Source organism: Canis aureus, chromosome 10 (genome assembly GCF_053574225.1).
Source record: "Canis aureus isolate CA01 chromosome 10, VMU_Caureus_v.1.0, whole genome shotgun sequence".
In the NCBI taxonomy this organism is placed as follows: Eukaryota; Metazoa; Chordata; class Mammalia; order Carnivora; family Canidae; genus Canis; species Canis aureus.
In genome coordinates this window covers 48,780,363-48,798,673 of record NC_135620.1, presented here as the reverse complement: position 1 = coordinate 48,798,673, position 18,311 = coordinate 48,780,363, and the positions used below count along the sequence as shown (strand labels likewise).

Below are 18,311 nucleotides of genomic sequence, written 5' to 3'. Positions count from 1 at the left end.
GTGACCTATTATTGGGACCATGGTATAAATTGCAAAATCCTTTATCATACCTTTTGCTTTACAATGACTCTAATTTTTGAGATGCCATGGATATAAAATGTGTGTTGACATCTTCAAAAGCTGAAATAAAACATACAGGGATAGAGAAACCCTAACTTAATTACTGCTGCATTATAGGTGATATACTTTTATTATTGATTTCTAGAATAGCCAATTAAACTGAATCTTAGGGTAGCAATCAAGAGGCCCTATTCCAATGGTGATTAAATCTTCTCTCTCACCACACCACAGATGTTCCCATATGTTGGGTGAAAATAAGAAAATTGCATAATTTTTCTCAACTTCATCTGCTTATAAAATGGGATGTAATATAATAAAATTTTAAAATAGAAGTATGAGGTAACATCTTCACACCCAAAATTGTGGTTTCTCTAATTCAAATAAAATAACATTACACTGAAAATTATCACTAAATCAACTTGGGAACTGTGAGTTTGATAGTGTGTGTCATATATGCATGTGTAAGGGTTTCTGGAGAGAGACTACTGTCATGTTACAAACTAAGATTGTACATGTCTGCAGAAAAAGAGGGTAAGAGTTAATTGCCATATAAATTAGTCATGGGTGATTCATGTGTCCAGGTGTTCTGCTCTGTATGTGTGTCTGTGTCTTTTAATGTTGTTTTCTTGCTTGTAATACAGATTTGTGAAGAAGAGTTTAATTAGAAGGATTGATAGTTGTAACACTGATAACAAGTGTAGATTCCCTGTCATTAAATTTATTTAGAATCAGCTGCTCTAAAAGATTGTTTTTCTTCTGCAGCTTTGAATCATTTTTGACTGCTTTGATTTTACTTACACATTAAATTTCGATAATTGTTAAATGTTTCATAAGTAACCAGAATATCTTCTATGAAATCAAAAATTATTTAATGATGTATTTCCCTCATGTTAACACAGTGCTTTCTTAATGCAGAGTTCTCTTTTTAATGTTATTTCTCTGACTAAATTCTTTTTCAAAGTTTATGATAAATGAGTTTTAATTTCATTGGGACCAACTTTGGGTTCTGGTTTGTAAGTAAACTGAGAGGAGTCATTTATGTGATTAATTAAAAATTAGTGGAACATCATTACTTGGGTAGATTCATATTAAAATAAGTGAATTGACTGACATTACCTGTGATTACTAGATACTAAAATTCGCTATCATCCTTCATTACAGCTTTTAGGTTAAAATAAAAATAACATTAAAAAAAATACTATATAACAATATAAAAATACTATAATCACTATTTTAGAATTCTCAAAAGCAATCAAGATTTAAATATATGATTTACTCTTTGAAAGTACTTTGTATTTTAAGAGTTTAGCAATAATCGATAGGCAGAGACTTTCTCACCTGTCTTTTGGTAAAATATGTACTGCTTATTAATTTTAAAGAAACCAATAGTTTTTTTTCTCATTATAACCATTTTTTTTCTCTTTACAGGGAAGATAAACTTACTTGTGATTTGTATTTTTTTACATAAATTATATATTTATAGGCATTATAGAATTTTCTTTTTTTAAGATTTACTTGTTTTATATATATATATATATATATATATATATATAGAGAGAGAGAGAGAGAGAGAGAGAGAACATGTGTACACACAGGTAAGAGGAGGGGAGAAGGAGAGGGGGAGAATCTCAAGCAGACTCCCCACTGAATGTGGTGCCCAAGGTAGGGCTCTGTTTCAAGACCCTGTGATTATGACCTGAGCCGAAATCACAAGTGGGTTGCTTAGCTGACTAAGCCACCCAGGTGACCCAACATTATAGAAATTTCAAAGTGTTTAGAATAATGTATAAAAAACTTTGAAAGTCTGAATTTTTACTTCCTCTGAGTTAAAAACTGTAAACTATTCATCCTATATCTTTCTAGTATTTTCTATTGATTATGTAATATAGGGATATATCATTTACAGAATCTAAATGCTATGCTATGATATGTATTGCATTGCAACTCTGCTTTTTATGGATCAGTATATGTGGGAGACTTTCCTTGTAAGACATATTGGTCTGCCTCATTAGTTTTAATGCCTGTTTAATATTATATTAATGAACCATCATTTATTAAACCAGTCTCCTCCTTTCTTGTAACATTTTTGAAATTTAAAAAAAATAATTGTTTTATATCTTTAATATTTAAAAACAAAACAATCATAACCTACTGAACTATACTCTCCCAACAGATAGGTAGGCAAGCAACCATGCTTTGGTTGGTACTGGAGAGGAGAGTAAGGCTTCCTGTGGAGGGCATCATGGCGATTAATTCCTAACCACATACATCAGTATGGAATTGTCTGTCTCATCTGTGTCATCTAGGTCCGCTTCCTTCCATATTTCTACACCACCCATCCCAAGCATGTGTGCCTTTGTTTTCATACTTATCTCACTTTAGTCACAAGATGCCAAGTATCATATCTTTACTTAATGGTGTCCAAAGCAGGAAGGAGAGAAGTGCAAATGGTGGAGTGGACTTCTTCATATATGAAGGGAAATCTTTCCCAGAATGGTTCCCAGCACACATATATCTATCTTACTTTGGCCAGAAATGAGTCTCATAGCCACCTCTCCAGGCCAGTCCCAGATATAGGTGGACATAGGTGGATTGATCTCTCTAATCAGTTTAAACCAATCATTATTTACCCCTTAGAGCCAGGAGCATGGCCACTTGAACATATTTGTTAGCAAGAAAAATGCAAGGGAAAGGTTGATGAATGGGCAAACAATAGAGTCTAGTATACCAAGTACAGAAATATTTTGCAAATATACAATTTTTAGGGAGGTTTTTCATATATTAGCTTGTTTTGTTTATTTCACATTCATATAAGGACAGTTTTTTCTTCCAGTGTCACAGATAAGGAAACAGGGATCTAAAATATTAAATGATATGTCTAATATTGCAATGCTAGTAAGACACAGGGGAGAATTTAATTCTGGTCTTTTAAGTCCTAATTTAAGACTTTATTTTTAGGTCACACTGTCTCTCACTTTTTTAAAAAAAGATTTTATTTATTTATTCATGAGAGACACAGAGACAGAGAGAGAGGCAGAGACACAGGCAGAGAGCGAAGCAGGCTCCATGCCAGGAGCCTGATTTGGGACTGGATCCCTGGTCTCCAGGATCACGCCTTGGTCTGAAGGCGGCGCTAAACTGCTGAGGCACCCGGGCTGCCCACTGTCTCTCACTTAAACAAACATGTCTTTAAGAAGAATGCATTAGTTTTAGATACGTTTCTGAAACATCATCTACAAAATTCTAATTTCCTTTTTTTCTTAGGTACATTAAATTGTCTGGGGAATAGCTAACCACTAGAGAGTGGCCTCTCAGTGGAAAGAAATGGTTGCATAACACATCCATATGTAATTTGTCTCACAAAGGAAACTTGCAATTATTAAATTAGGTATAAGAAACTTTTTCAAAAATGCATTCAAGGCAAGTAGAAAACGTGAACTGGGTGGTTTCATGGGTGATTTCCATTTCTGTGAGAATGAGATACAAGACAAAGATACTTTTTGTGTAATATTTCACAATTCAAAAATATGTAAATATGTATGAAAGACTTGTTGATATAAAGGACTCCACTGGCTTAAAGATATTGCCAGATTTTTATTTGTTTTGTTTTCTAGATAGAAAAAAGTAGAGCAGATGCTGTTTTGTTTAGAGTCTCTCCCTTAAATACTCCTATCTTTTACAGAATATCTTTCAGGCTTTTTATTGTATACCGTAAGAGTTTATTCTAAAGCAATCCTGACATGTCACATATAAGCTCTTAAGACTTTAGCTCTTTCTTGTTTCAAGTGATAATGCAGTGCTAAGAACATTAATGTCTGAGGATCTCTTCTGCTGACAGCCAATCTGACATCCTGGTTCAGATAACCTAAATTTCAGTGTGAAAACAGAAGTAAACATTTGCTGCATTATGAATATTCCAAGCACCTAGGGTAATAAAAGATGATCTACATGGATCCTTATTATGTGAAAGTTGTTTGCTTTTATTTAAAGTGTTCTTGTTCAGTAGACATATATGATTTGCCGAGATGCCAATTTATAATTCCTTAGATGTTTTATGGTCTGTTCTTGAATATCTAAAAGGTGAAGAGAAAGATTCTTTCCCATTACTTGTTTATGTAATAAAAGACAAGTGTTTTTTGCTTGCAATTTAGATTTTAGAGTGCTGGTTTCTGGATCAATAGGTCGATCTAACTATATATTATCTACCTATTTTTGGGAATTCTTTCTGGTTGCTTATATTTTTAGCATTTTATTTCTTTTATCATAAGAAAGAGAATCCAGTCATAGAAGGTAAATGAATTTTGCGGTGCCTGTGATAAATTTAGAAGTGATTCATGTAAATGGAGTAAAATAAAAGTTTAACAAATTGGAGAAAGGAGTGAAGTTATGCAAGGAGTTTACCAAACCTTTTAGTTGGGTAGACTTTGGACTAAGAGCTTACATATTATAGTGCAAATGTCAAGTAGTCATTAAAACATCCATTTATATCTTGTTAACATTTTTTAAAATACCACTTATACAATAATAATAACCTTGTATTATGTGCCTTGAATAATACTTTAACTTTTCACCTATAAAATGATGAACTTACTAGAACCAAGTCATAAACTCAAATGCCCAGAGAGGACCAAAATATATAGGAGGCAGTTAGGGGTCTAGAACACAGAATGCATATTTTGTCTAAGATTGACAAAATCTATACCTACCTTCTTCCCTGCCCCTTCCTCCTTGACAGCCTGCTTGAAATAGAATATATTTGAGAGCTGAATTTAGCCAATGGGACTTCCAGTTGCAACTTCTGAACTAAGAGAATAACTAAGCTCACATCCCAACTTTAAAAAGTGGATTATTTTTTTATACCAGTTAGAGAACCATTTCCTCATTCGAAACTTTTACTTAATTCTCTTACACACACACACACACACACACACACACACACACTTTTTTTTTTCCTGGAGACTGATGTTGTTAACTGGTTTAAGAAATTAGATAATGTGGATCATATCTACTTTACTTGACAAGAGTCTTAAACTTTAAGTATCAGTAGATCATAGCTACTTAATTTTATTCTTGTAAATACTTAAAACTAATGGGAAAAAAGGAATAAATTCACTTAGAGGCTTTTATTTTTCTTGAAATTCACATTCCTCTTCTTGTTATTTAGTACTCATAGTTATGAATCTTGAATACTTAGGACTATTTGGAGAAAAACAATTACAACTTACCTTAGGCTCAGTAGATATTATGCAGTTTTGGTGATGTTCAAGTTTAAGATTATGCCAGCATCAAGTTAAGTTCAGTGTCAAGTCTGTGGAAAAATGATCAATCTGGGTTATTTAGCTTACTGTAGTAAGTGTTCATAAGCTTTTGGATCTCCTGGAGTATAATCTGCATAAAAACAAGGACTTCACTGTTTATCTTGCCTTATTTCCAGTGTTTACAGTAGCTATACTTAGTGTTGAGAACAGTGTCTGGGATATAACAAGTGCTCAATAAATATGTGTTGAAGTAATTATTGAATTAATTTTGAGAAAATATTTTAGGATGCCAAATATAGATATATGGCAAGTATTATTCAAGTAGAAATGTAATAGGAAGATTGAAAAATATTTTCTTAATGGGTTTTGAAATTATGGGATGAACATTTTGTTTCTCATTGCTGTAATAGCAATTTCTGAGGGAAGTTTTGAAAATTAAAATATTTTCATTTTTGTTTTAATTTCTAAGGAAAAACTATGAAAACAAAATGAGACGTTACCTCAATTTGTAAATAAACAATATCGATAAATGAAGCCTTACTGAAGCTATGTTATAGCTATTAAATTAGTATATAAATGGTTACTAACTCTATTCTTGTTATTGTCTATAATAATTATGGAACTACCTTATTTTCATTCATCTCTTATTCTTGCTTTGAACAGTGCTTTGAAGTGTTTAGACACTTACATACACACACATATACACAAATATATGTGGCTGAAGCAGGTCTCTACCTTTGTTATTTGTAGAAATTCTCCCTCTTCAGTATACTGTTTCAGTGTGCTCTGCTTAATTATATATTCCTTATTATTATTTCAAACTATCTAACCCAACTTTAGGTCATTTAGATACTGATAGTCTCTGCTTTATGACTAATATATTGATAACATTGTATCATTTGAGTTATAGAATGCCTATTTGAAAACAAACACCAGCTCATTTTTATATTGTTGTGTTCTCATTTTATTTCATGGCTGTAGTGCAAAATATTGATAGGTGATTTATGTCATTTATCTATGGCTGCATCAGAAACCATCCCTACTTAGTAACTTAAAAAAAACAATTACTTGTGTTGCGCATAAATCTTCTATTTGGTTTGGACTTGTAGGAATAGCTTGCCTCAGCTGGGGCAGTTTCAGTTGGGAAGTGGACGTTCACTTTTAAGATCACTCATTCACATGATGGCATATGGGGCAGATTGTCAGCTGGAAGCTCAGTTGCAGCTGTGGGTCAGTGGCCTTGCTTTCTTTCCATCTAAACCTCCTCACTGGCCACTCATTAGGTTTTTCATGGTAGTTAACTTCCAAAACATCTTAAGAAAATTAAATATAAGTGCACAGTGTTTTTTATGCCTAACTTTGGAAGTCATAAAGCATCCCTTATAATCTGTACTTCATTGGCCAGGGCAATCTCGAGGGCCCACCCAAGTTCAAGGGGAGAGGACTTAGACTCCGTTACTTGATGGGGAATAACAATGTTCTGGAAGAGCATGTAGGACAGGCAATAACAATTGTTATGTTCACCTTTGAAAACTAATTTACCATACGACTATTGATTTGTCATCATGCAGAAACCTATTCTTTTTAGCTTTCCAAAACACTCTTAGAAATGGGCTTGTTGTTGCTCTTGTATCCTGAATCATTTTCTGTACATTTACATAATTACATAATTCTCTTCTGAATTGGAGCTTTCATAGCCTTAGAACTTAGCACCTCTTCTTATATTTTGTAAGCCAGAGTGTAAATCTATTGGTTGGATATATGAATGAATATTTGCTCTTCTCATGCCAAGATTTTCTTACAGCTTTTCTTATACTTAGAAAGGACCCTTTCTAGGAAAAGGAAAAATCATGAGAATAAGTCATAAGCATCTTTACTGTGTAATATTAGACTCTAAGCCCTATTTTTTACTTATTTTTTCTGTACTTCCATGACTGCATGTATATTAGAAGAATACAATTATTTAATGTCAGAATCTAAATGTGATCCATCTTTTTTCTACTGAAGATGATATTTTGGTATGATGACTATTTTGCTTAGTGTTTTTAATACTATTATTTTACTTAGATGTGTTTTTAATACTCATGACTTCAAGATACCCTAAATTTTTAAGGCAAAGCTTAAAAAATGATTAATGCAATCACAAGTTCTTTTTTTTTTTTTTTTTGTACTGAGTGGGAACTAAAATCTAGGTAATATGTAATATTCAATATTCTCTCTTACGCTTCTCTCTTCTGCTTTTCTTTCTCTTCTTTATGGAATCTATAAGATTCTGAAACTTATCAGACTAGTGAAGCCAGACATTGCCTTTTACTTATTTTTTAAATATTTTATTTATTTGTTCATGAGAGACAGAAAGGGAGAGAGAGAGAGAGAGAGAGAGAGAGAGGCAGAGACACAGGCAGAGGGAGAAGCAGGCTCCATGCAGGGAGCCTGACATGGGACTCAATTCCAGGTCTTCAGGATCACACCCCGGGCTGAAGGCGGTGCTAAACCGCTGAGCCACCCGGGCTGCCCCAGACATTGCCTTTTAAAGCAGTGCTACTGAAGCCAAAATATAATGAAAAAATCCTTGAGGAATGTTCTTTGGGATACCTTGTTTACTGCTGGTTTTCAGTAGATTATTTTTTCCCTACAGATATTTAATAATTCTGTATTTAATTCTATTTTGTATTAAATTTGAACACACTTCTTGTTATATTTTTATGTTAATTTTCTCCCAGTAATTGTTGATTCAAATAATGAATAGTGTTTTGTTTGATTCATGTTATATACCAACCTGTTTTATTTTTCACACCATCCACTTTTGGAATAATATTTAGTATTCAGATATTCTGTTGAATAGTGCCTTTTGTATCCATTCATTCATAAATTTATATTTATTCATTTATTGTGCCTTTCATTATTATTCATTCAACAAGCATATATTGACCTCTTTCCATGTGCTTGACTCAGTGTTGTTTATAACCTTCTCTGAAGGTTACAACTTATTAGAGATTATCAATTTTTATTTTCAAATGTTAACTACAAACAGCAGTCTATTCAAAGATTAATTTATAAGAAGGCTTCTTTGGTAACTCACTTTTTTTTAAAGATTTTATTTATTTATTCATGAGAGACATAGAGAGAGAGAGAGAGGCAGAGGGAGAAGCAGGCTCCATGCAGGGAGCGTGACATGGGACTCGATTCCGGGTCTCTAGGATCCCACCCTAGGCTGAAGGCGGTGCTAAGCCGCTGAGCCACTGGGGCTGCCCGGTAGCTCACTTTTATAATAGTTTTCTGTTTATAATAATCACAAAGGATTTCTATATGAATTCATCTATTTGTATCCTGTACATTATATGGCATTTTTACACTATTTAAATCACTTCTCAATAATAATGTAATATTTCCATCCTTAGCAAATGGACTATAATGAGATTTGTATTGTGGTTCAAGACCAATAACAGGCCATAGATTCATGAAAATAAATCATTGGAGTTTTTATTGTTTATATCTGGTGGCCTGTTACATGAAGGCCCTTTTCTTTGGGTGCTCTTTGTTTCTGTGATTAGTCCTTCACTATAAGGCAGGTAGTTTCATTGTATTATTTTGGACCACCCAGGAAATTGTTGACAATGTCCATTCTTGGCTCCATGTCAGACCTACTGAATTAGAAACTCTTGAGAGGCAGCCTAGCAATCTATCAAAACTCTAGGTGATTCTGATAACACAGTAAAGTCTGAGAATAAGTGTTTTAAAAAAGAATTCCAACACATTTATATCTCTGTATTAAAATTTTGAGACATTCACAGGGTATAGTTGATCCAGATATAGTTGGTTTACACAGTTAAAATTAATAAGTAGAAGTTAATATAAGCTTACCTTGTTTTTGGTGAATCTGTTCTATGAGCTAAAGATACAAAGCACACTTGTTTATTTGTCAAATTATCTCATTCTTTAGGAAAAATATCAAATATACATGTGTTTATCATGCATGGATTTGCATTTAAAAATCAAATCTGTATGTAGTTTTATGATAATTACTCTGCACTAGTAAATTTCTCTCTGATTTATAATCAAATGTTTATCATTTTTGGTCTAATTTGGAGGAACTTTAGTAGGATAAGCAATTTTCTAAAGTCTATTCACAAGTAACAAACCCCATAATACTATGAGAAAAATAGGTAATATTTAATCAACACTTATTAATTCTAGGCCACTTTAAATATATTATCTCGAATAATTTTCACCAACATTCTGAAAATGGTATTATTCCTCCTCTTATGATCAGTAATCCAAGAGAAAATAGAAATGTTACATAATTTGCTATAGCTAGTAAAGTGTAGAACCACTTCAGAGTTGAGGCTTCGGAAACAACTTTTGTAACCAAAATGTTTCATTGCTTCAGTGGAAAATAACCTTGGGTCTGGTGTTAGAAAATTTAGGTCAGTGGTCCTGGAAGTAATGCACATTCTTTATCCCTACCTCAGAGCTATGGAAGCAGAAAGGATGTAGAACACAGCACTTTGTTTCAATAATCTCTTTAGATGATTCAGATATACTGTAAAGTTTGAAAGCCATGCATCTAGGTTTAAGACTATTTTATTTACCTTCTTTAGAATTTTGGACAAATCCTTAAATATTTTGAGTGAAATTCTTTCCTTGAAAGAGGGCTTGTAGGACTCTTTGTATGTTAGGTGGTTGTGAAAATTCTGAGGTTACTCAGGAGAAAGAATTTTGTGATTTGCAAAGTACTCTTCAGATGTTACTTGATCTGAATTAATCACAGCAGCCTGTGAACCACAACTGAATTTTCACCATGAGTTAATTCCTCCAGGAGGATGACATTATCTTAGGAACTTCGTTACCTTCTAAATCCACAGCTTTATTTGATCACAGTTGATTATGTGTCATCTTAGCTTGCTGTGTAATTCACAGCCAAACTTGAGGACCAGGACAAGATAGGATGAGGGTGCATGAGAAGGATCTGCCCAGCGTACCCATTTTAGAAGTTGAGCTCAGTACACATGTAGCCATGAGGAATTGCAGAGTTCTTGGAAGAGGAAATTAGAGAGCTTGCTAAAATATGCTGCTACTAACCCTTACTTTCTTCTTCCTATTCCTGGTGCCTTAGAACTGATTCAGTCTTTTGTGCATAGCTCAATAACTCCATCTTCAGCGTGTAACACTAGCCCTGAGATTTGGAGTAGAGTACAAGGGCATTTGGGGTCACTTAAGGAAGTTTTCCAAAAGAGGACTATAGCTCCCAGTGAGACAAGTCCTCTAACCTGAGCTCTGAGACGCTAGTGAGGGAAGGATCAGGGGTTGAGCATTGCAGCTGGGTGGATCTGTGAAAGCTTCCCTTTCATATTCAAATGGAATCTCTCAGAATTCAGATGGATACAGATCTAGGATATTCTCTCTGTCTCTGCGTCTCTGTATTTTGTCCCTGTTTTTCTCTCTATCTCCCATTCTCTCTCTCACATACATACACACACATACTTGGGTACTAAAATTAAGACTGAGTAGGGGAGAGATGAGAGTGATGGTTTAGTAGGACCTCATGGTTGTAGTATAACCCAATGGCAAATAGTTCTTTTCTCTTCCTCAGTAGAGATGAGTCCCAAGAGTATGTTTCTGAGATGCTTTGGAGACAGTAGGCTTGATAGAAGATTAGTTTATATTCCACTCAGATGCTTCCTCCAGTCTGCTAAAGTGCTATCCGAATTCTCCTTCATTTGCAGGTGTTCATTTAGTTATTAATAGAATGTACATCACTGATTAATAGAGTCAATAAAGAATAACTCCAAAGAATTAGGAGTAATTCTACAAACATTTTCTTTTTCAAAGAGAAAATTGTCCATACAGATGAATCTAGAAAGTTACTTCTGAGTCATATAACAAATAGGGTATATAAATATATATTAGTACATTCTTTTTCTGTGTTTGTATCTTCTAGAAGGTAAAATATATTGTTGCAGAGGGCAAGTATGTAGTAGTGATGCATGAGAAAGTCAAAATTCTCTTTTATTTTAAAGATTTTATTTATTTATTTGAGAGAGAAAGTGTAGTGTGTGTGAGCAGGGAGAGGGACATAGGAAAAGACAATCTGAAGCAGATTCTGAGCTGAGCGAGGAGCCCCAATCAGGGCTTGATCTCATGACCAACCATGAGGTTATGACTGAGCTGAAACCAAGAGTTGACTGTGCCACCCAGGCGCTTCTCAAAATTCTCTTATGAAAACCCTGAATTTTTCATTATACAATATAAGAAAACAAATAAAAACCAAATAAAATATTGCCCCACACCCAAAATTTGAACTTATATATGAATTTAGGTGGAAAATGTGTGGAATTAATGTGTTGCACAAGCCAGATATTATTGCTTTCAGGGAACCAAGACACTTTACTATCCTTCTTGATATCAGAAGAACAAAATAAATGAGGGAATATGAAGTTATGGTTAGGTTTAAATGAGAAATGCTTGTCTACTTAGATCTTTTAATGCAAGATTGAATTTCTTTAGTGTGACATTATTTTATATTAATTTCCCCCCTAATTAATACCTTGCTGTTTTTAGACATAGTGGCAGTTGTGTTTTATATACCACAATCTATTTTTATTTTCAGTTAGTCTTTGACTCTCCAAATATTAAAATGAACTTAAAGTAGGTATTACTCATATGTTTTCAGAATGATTCATGTTCACCTCTAGTTCTTGGCATTCTCTATCAGGATTCATTGTGTTAACAAGTGAGTTTGAACAGTATTTCGGTATGTATAAAACACAATACTCACATAATTGTAAATATCACATTGTACAATAACTATTTATGAGTCTCTCACTTCCTGTTCTAGTCTGGAAAAGGACTCTTTCTCATTTAGTTTCATGTTTGGCAAATCTCATATGCTCAATGACATTCTGCTGAATTTTAAAACTGAGTATTTCTTGAGTGGGATAGCTTTATTTAAAAAAAAAACTTTTATATATGTAGGGATGTTGAGAGTATCTGCAATTTAGTTCTTTATCTGTCATTTTATGGAGTCTGAACTAACTAGTGGACATGCTTAAATATATTGTTTTACTAGTAAAACTTGTTTTTCTTATTATTTTTATTTTTTAAATTTTGTCTTTGTTCTGTCCCAAGGTAAAGCATATATTCTAGGAAATTCATAAAAATTTGGTTGGGCTTAAAAGCAAAAAAAAAATGGTGTTGGGCTTAATATTTAGATCTAAGGTACATTAAGTGATATGATATGCCTTGGTTTCCTGAAAGAGGGAATATGCTCAGTTTATTCCCAGGTAATAGCTTACAATAAAAATGTGGCTGAGTGAGTTTCCTGTTGTAGTAGAAGTATCATGTGAAATTGATGTTCAAAGACTTATCTAAGAAGGCTAGCATTTTATGAAGTGTTCCTTTGGTAATGAAATGTTACTTCCCAAAGACACAAATAACTTTTTCATGTCCTTCAATCTTAGAAGTTATCAGAAGAAATTTAATGACATGCAAACTGTGCTAGAATTTTAGTTTTATTTATTGATACTCCCATCTATATACATAAATGAGATGTAATCATGTACCAGAGTACATTTATCTACGATTTCATGTCTAGGAATAGGTAAGAAACCCAGTTGTAAATGAAAACCGTTTGTTTTATCTTCTTTTCTTGCCTAAAGCCAACAATTGATTGACTGCTATAATATGAATTTAGAGGTAACTAAAATCCCAATATTGTTGAAACTATACTACTTTATAACCTGTCAGTTCTTAGTGATGCACATAAAAGCCAAATACGTTTTCAATTGCTCAGTGTATTGTGAAAAGTCTAATGGGGCTTTTTTTTTTTTCCTTACAAATTCTCCATGGGCTTTGAGTTACATCTTAAGGGCTCTGTTGTAGTTTTGCAATTAACCTGCCATAGTGAAGAGTACACACTGATATTTTGTTGTAGTTGCTTCTTTTTATTCTATATTCCTGCAGTATGTATTTACCAACAGCAATGTGTAGTAGCATTAGATGAGAAGAGGGCAAAGCTTTAATTTTGAGGGCTATTTTAGAATTCCCTGTGTGATTTTTGTCACTATCACTTCTACTGGAATATTGTGGTAAGAAAGCTTCTAAATTCTTAGTTTACAATCACAATTGTTTTTACCTCTTTCATTCTACTGTAACACCTCCATGATGGAAGTTTTTTGTTTTGTTTTGGGTGTGTGTTTGTTTTGACTAATGGAGATGATTTTTTCTATGCTCTTAGCTTCCTTGAGATGGCAGTATAAGCTATTTACTCTGGAATAAACTGCCCTTTTTTTCAAGAACAGCTACAGCTTTATTTGACACTAACAATGCATTGCATTGTTTCAGTTTTAAAAGTTCAAAATCTTATAAAGGCTAATTATATACTAAATATTATTCTGGGTGTTATTTTTTACAGTAGAATATTCAAATAAAATAATAATCATGTATGTACATTTTAAAGAGTATTAATTTTCATTTTGTGATTTTTTTTCTCTTTCATTTTAAGTTACAAAAAAAAAGCTCACAGTAGGGGCGCCTGGGTGGCTCAGTTGGTTAAGCAGCTGCCTTTGGTTCAGGACATGATGCTGGAATAGAGCCCCACATCCCACATCAGGCTTCCTGCTCGGTGGGGATCCTGCTTCTTTCTCTCTCCCTCTGCCTCATACTCCCCCTGCGTGTGCATGCTGTGCATGCTCTCTCTCTCTCTGTCAGATGAATAAATGGAATCTTAAAAAAAAAACCTCACAATATTTTACACAGTAATAAGAAATATCTAGGTCATGTATTTCTTTATACTAAACTCTGATTCTTGGAGACTATGGAAGAGAAGAATTGTAGTCAGTGAACTACAATATTCATGATCATTAACATATTATGTAGGAGGAAGACAGTACATTTTTTCTAAAAGTTTAGAAAATTAATATCTATATCTCATCTGTGTAAGTGATGAATGCAGCACCTTTTTATTTTTATTTTTTTTTAATGCAGCACCTTTTTATTTATTTATTTATTTATTTATTTATTTTATTTATTTTTTTTAAAATTTTTATTTATTTATGATAGTCACAGAGAGAGAGAGAGAGGTGCAGAGACACAGGCAGAGGGAGAAGCAGGCTCCATGCACCGGGAGCCCGATGTGGGATTCGATCCCGGGTCTCCAGGATCGCGCCCTGGGCTAAAGGCAGGCGCCAAACCGCTGCACCACCCAGGGATCCCAATGCAGCACCTTTTTAAAAATTATTTTTTATTGTTAAATATATCCTGAGATTTGACATTTATAAAAGGAAAAGATCTTCCCAGCATCAAGGAATAACTAAATACATAGTAATTTATACCACAATTGTAGAAAGAGTGATGTGAGAAGCTAAAGGGTAATATTTCTTTTTTCTTTGAGAACAGAAAGTTAGCAGATTATTCATTATTCTTCCTCATGGAAAAATAATACTAACAATGATAATCATAAGAGGAAAGCATTGCATATAAAGCCTTATCACAAGTGCTTTTTGTGTATAGTCTCATCTAAGCCTTTCCAAAGTACATGACATTATTACTGTTGCTGGGAATTAGATTTGAGGAGATTGACGTCACTGGAAAATCAGAAATGGAACAGGGTATATTGGCCAGCCAAGGAGTCTCCAGAGTCTGAGATGTTAACTCTGCAGAGATGGATTTTTGTATTAGAGGAGACAGTGACTTTGATACTTCTCTCTCTCTTTCTACCTCAGCATATCGGCTTTCTCCTTTTCTCCTTTTTCTTATGAATAAATCTTTTCTGTTGGTGGTGTGATAACTGTAGCTTCCTGTTCTAGTCTGAAAGTTGAAGGTAGATAAAGCTGTGGTACATAGATTCCACAGGACAAAATATATGTGCATTTATTTTCCCTGTAAAATAATTCATAATAATAGTAATAAAGCTGATTGCATTTTTCAGTAAGTTGAGATATTTAATAAAGTTTTAGAGGAATTCTCCGTTGGAAAATCTGAATTTAATTCAGGAATTAAATCTAGATTTATTTCATGGTAGACTATTTTTAGTATAGAGCTTTTCTCTTTATTGGAAATATGTTGCTTTTACCGATTCCTATTCAATAGTGTTCGGAGCCCACATGAGAGCTTAAAGCAGTTTTTTTAAAGTTGATTTTTAATTGTTCAATAAATGCCATTTAGCCAAAACAATTTCATTTGAAGAGTACTGTAAAATTCATAGGATGCTTAAATTAAATCACAGTGACTCTCTTGTTTTTCATGCGTCTAGATATCCCCATCAGTGGTTGAACAAAAGTGTGTCTGTGTCCATTTGAGTAGAGAGAATATCTATCTGGGTCATCACATGGATGTCAAGGATGAGGCAGATGTTCTGTGCCTTGATCCCTTTGTCATTTGTTCAGGTTTATAAAGACCCAGGAATTACTTGGGCATTGGTTTAGATCACATTCTATTTATAGTAGGGTTATTTTATGATCTTTTGCATGAATAAAGAAACTTGAGTATATGAAGTAAGGGCTGATTTTGTTACCTATTTGTTTCACCCTCTTCAAGAGTGAAAAGGTATGTTTGGCTTGTAAGAAAAATAAATTTCCTTGGATATATATGCTACTTGGATTAAAACAATACTCTGTAGTGTTATTAGATGATGTTGTTAAGCCTAAGCTTTTATTTGAAATAATATATAGACAAAATGACATCTCTTTTTTGTTTAAACCTGACTCATTTACAAGGGCACATACTGCTAAAAATAAACAATAAAAAGCTCTTCTTCATAGATATTAAATTATATGGCAGTCTTGTTGTCCACCACGTAGATGCTGCCAAAATTATAAGGCTCAGCAAAGAATGCAAATTGAATCATTAACATTGGAAATAAAAATGAAGAAATTGATTGGAATGAATTATGTTAGCTTTAATGAAAGCTTGGCAAAAAATTCTGCTTACTCATATAAATGGCCTACATAAATGAGCAAGCAACCTTCTATTCTTAAAACATATGTAAAATACTTAAGGAATAAAGAATATGAAGTAAAATAAAATTAAATGAAAGGAAATATAATGATGAGATAAAATTAGCAAGACCATGTACAGGCATGGACGACACTGTATTTCTTTGTGCTTTTCTAAGTACTACAAACTATGTTATTTATTAGTTTCTTAATTATTTTTAACAGGGCATATTTATTAAGTAGCTATTAGTGTCAAAAATTTTTGAGTCTTTGGGTGCTTAGGTAACTCAGTTGGTGAAGTGTGCAACTCTTGATTTCAGCTCACGTCATAATCTCAGGGTCGTGGGACCAAACTCCACGTTGGGCTCTGCACTGGGCGTGGAGCCTGCTTGAGATTCTCTCTCTCCCTCTACTCCACATACACTATCTCTTGCTACAAAAAAGAAAAAGTAAAATAGCTTGAGTCCTTTTGCTATGTATTTTTACATGCATTATACCACTTAATCTTTACCAGTGAAGTAGATAATATTTTTAATTCCCATTTTCATATATTAAATAGAAATTCAGAGAAAATACTCTGCAACTAGTGTTTTAATAGTTCACTTTAAGCTAATAAGAGATGCTTACCTTATTTCACACGAGATTGATGAGGATAGTACTTATATTTTATCACTAGTTTATCTTTCAGACTCTGTGCTTTAAGTTTTAAAGGCTTTTGATTTAAATTTTGGGATATTAGCAAAAATATGGAGTCCAAGCTTAATGGCCTATTCCTGTTGTTCATTGACAGTTGCTTTGACTTTTTTTGCGGTTATAAACCTATTTATCTTCCCAGGTTGTGCATTTTTTGAATAAAGATAGAACTGTAAGATTGCCTGTTTACCAATTCTGATATAAAACTTTATAAAGTGGGAAAAATGAATTAGTATTCCTTGGATTTCAAATTCTAAGAGATTGGATACTGAAGAATTTTTCTGTCCCACTTCCTGTGAGGACACTGCTTTCAAGTCATAGGAATTTGATCTTGGACTTTACCTAATTAGTTGATAACTGATGATAGGTGTGTACTAGTTTATCCCAGACCTTTGCACCATTCTCTGAGTATAACCTAGGTCCATGAAACAGGCTGACACTCAACAATACGTCTGGGGATTGAATACCAGTTCCTCCCGTTAATTAACATTTGACTGATCATAAATTATGATTAATTGTATGAATAATATTCAATTTGTAAGGAATCTAATGTACTTAAAAATGAAGATTTTAAAATATCTATAAAATATTTGACCTAAAAAATATATTTGACCTAATTATGATTAGTTAATTGGATTAAAAATGCAGTGATGTCTAACCTACATAAAAATTAAGATTTTTAATCAAATAGTTCTGTGAAATATGGATTCAAAAGTGAATATTTTAATTTTATAAGAATATTTCTGAGTTAGGAGACTAATATAATAAGTATGTGCTATAAAGATAATTAAATGAGCAAAGAGGTTGTTGGAAGAACATCAAGAAGAGATGTTACTACTCTGGTTGAGATAAGGAAAAATAAAGGAAAAATGATAGTGACTTCAATCAAAAGATACAGGAGCCCTAGTGGCCAGGGATTCTGCAAATCTATTGCTATTTGAACCTCCAGTGGAGTTGGTTACAAAGGGGCCCAGTTTGCTCCACGACCAGAAGGCCCTGGACGGTAAAAAGTAGAGTGACAAGGCTGGAAAAATTCTTGTACTTCATAGTATCAGCCATACATTGGAATCTTGAGAATGGCAGCAGATGGCCCCCAAGTTTCCCATTGCCATTCAGGAGAAGCAACAGATGATAATGTTTGCAGAAAAGACAATTTGACATTTCTAATTGAAATTGTTTATGTACTACTTAATGTGAATTATACTGTATAGTATATTATGCTAATTTAACATCCTAGCATCACTTTTTGTAAGAAAATTTGTCTTCTGTTTTATATACTCCCATCCCTGCTGGAGGTTCACCATTGACAGGCATTGTTAGATAGGCCCTCTATAAAAAAGTTGTCTGCAATTTTTTTGCAGAATTT

The 18,311-nt window shown here is 33.4% G+C and overlaps 1 protein-coding gene and 1 long non-coding RNA gene across 11 annotated transcripts in view; one reads left to right on the top strand and one right to left on the bottom strand.

Annotated features, from left to right (window-relative positions):
- The window catches only part of LOC144321729 (uncharacterized), a 43,319-nt gene extending 33,146 nt beyond the window's left edge, over nt 1-10,173 (bottom strand). The window contains exons 1-4 of the long non-coding RNA XR_013387272.1: nt 9,911-10,173; nt 9,183-9,210; nt 5,286-5,368; nt 51-120 (exon numbers count right to left, since the gene is read on the bottom strand). This is a non-coding gene — a long non-coding RNA (uncharacterized LOC144321729). The remainder of the gene's footprint in view (nt 1-50; nt 121-5,285; nt 5,369-9,182; nt 9,211-9,910) is intronic.
- Nucleotides 1-18,311, top strand: part of LINGO2 (leucine rich repeat and Ig domain containing 2) — a 1,132,704-nt gene that overhangs the window by 42,051 nt on the left and 1,072,342 nt on the right. The window lies entirely within an intron of this gene.